The 1,448-nt window shown below is 37.6% G+C and overlaps 1 long non-coding RNA gene across 2 annotated transcripts; it reads left to right on the top strand.

Moving 5' to 3' along the window:
- Nucleotides 1–180: 180 nt before the first annotated feature.
- LOC109588816 (uncharacterized) lies at nucleotides 181–1,442 on the top strand. 2 transcript variants are annotated; one of them, XR_002188369.1, is made up of 6 exons: nucleotides 181–511; nucleotides 569–671; nucleotides 770–839; nucleotides 978–1,031; nucleotides 1,168–1,242; nucleotides 1,345–1,442. It is a non-coding gene; the product is annotated as an uncharacterized LOC109588816 (long non-coding RNA). The 2 variants fall into 2 exon arrangements; XR_002188368.1 differs by having other exon boundaries at nucleotides 973–1,031.
- The last annotated feature ends 6 nt before the right edge of the window (nucleotides 1,443–1,448 follow it).

Below are 1,448 nucleotides of genomic sequence, written 5' to 3'. Positions count from 1 at the left end.
GTTTCTTTTTCTTTTCTTTTTCTTTCTGGCTGGCCATGCATGCTTTCTTGGTCCAGCCTTCAGTGCTTCTTTTATCTAGCCTCTTAACTCTATTCTCATTGCCGGTCACTGTAAAGTTTAAATAAATGAATTAATACATAAATTGCTGCTGCATGAATATAATAATTGATTATTATAGTCTACTACACTGCAAAAACGATGGTGGGTTATACCCACCATATCTGTGGAAGGTACCCACTTTTTGGTTTTCCACCAATGTGGGTGAAACCCCCTGGTGTTATATTCCCCCCTTTGGTGGAAAATACCCACCATCAATGTGTAATAATTACACTCATAATAATAATTTAATAATTAATCTAGTATTGCCACGCCCACTGTGCATGCGCAGTTCAGTTCCAAATTAATCCAGCTGCAAATGGCTTCCTTCTCTTTGTCCTCCATTACTGCCAGTCTATTTTTTGGCCGTTTAGCTCTTAGTTTTGCCTCTGTATTCTTTGAAATCCCCAGAAAAGTATGGTACTACTTCTGTTATGTATTTATTACGATAGTTTTGCTCATTTTATTGTAGTTATCTCATTTTCGAAGCCCGCTTCCATGATGTCAGCAGCTATTTCTGTGACTCTTCCTTCAGGCTGTCCCCTTAGGCTATGATTTGTGTCTAGACTGATTGAGTAAGACTTGATATTGTTGTTATAAAACTCTCATGACATGGCATGCTAATAATCAATATAAAAGTACTCTCACTCTCTGCTTTCTCTTTTCCTCTAAGACTACCAATAGCTGTGTTCAAAATGGATCGCGTCCATACAAGACTTGCTTATTGATTTTGTTTTGATGTGGTAAGAATTTTATTAGTTGCATGCTTAAAAATTCATCTCCCTTTTGTTTCTCTTCTGCGGCTTCTTTTTTCTCGTTGCCTCCTCCTTTCTCTCTCCTCTGCTTTCTCCGTACCGTCACCACCCACTACCTCAGTATAGGTTTTAGCTTCTTTTCAAGTGAATTGTATCTGATTACATCATTTTTTTGATATGGTAAGCATTGTATTAATTGCTTGAAATCTTATCTCTTTCCTCCTCTTCTATCTCTCCTCCTCTCTCTGTCTCCTCCTTTCTCTGTCTCCTCATTTCTCTGTCTCCTCATTTCTCTGTCTCTGTCCTATACCTGTAGGTTTTAACTTCTTTTTAAGTGTATTGTGTCTCTGAGTGTACAAGACTGTATCATTTAATTTTGTTCACATGGATGGTAAATGTTTATTATTGCTTAAAATTTATCTGCCTCCTCCTCTTTCTCTCCCTCCCTCTCTCTATCTCCCTCTCTCTCTCCCTCTCTTTCCTCTACCTTTAGGTTATGTTCAAATGAATTGTGTCTGATTACATGGCTTCCTTATTGAATATTTTTTTGACATGGTAAGCGTTTTATTACTTGCTTAAATTTCTATCTCGCTCCTG

This window comes from Amphimedon queenslandica, unplaced genomic scaffold (assembly GCF_000090795.2).
Source record: "Amphimedon queenslandica unplaced genomic scaffold, v1.1 AMPQUscaffold_11836, whole genome shotgun sequence".
NCBI classification, from domain to species: Eukaryota; Metazoa; Porifera; class Demospongiae; order Haplosclerida; family Niphatidae; genus Amphimedon; species Amphimedon queenslandica.
The sequence above is the reverse complement of the archived record's forward strand: the minus strand, read 5'-3'. Positions and strand labels throughout refer to the sequence as shown.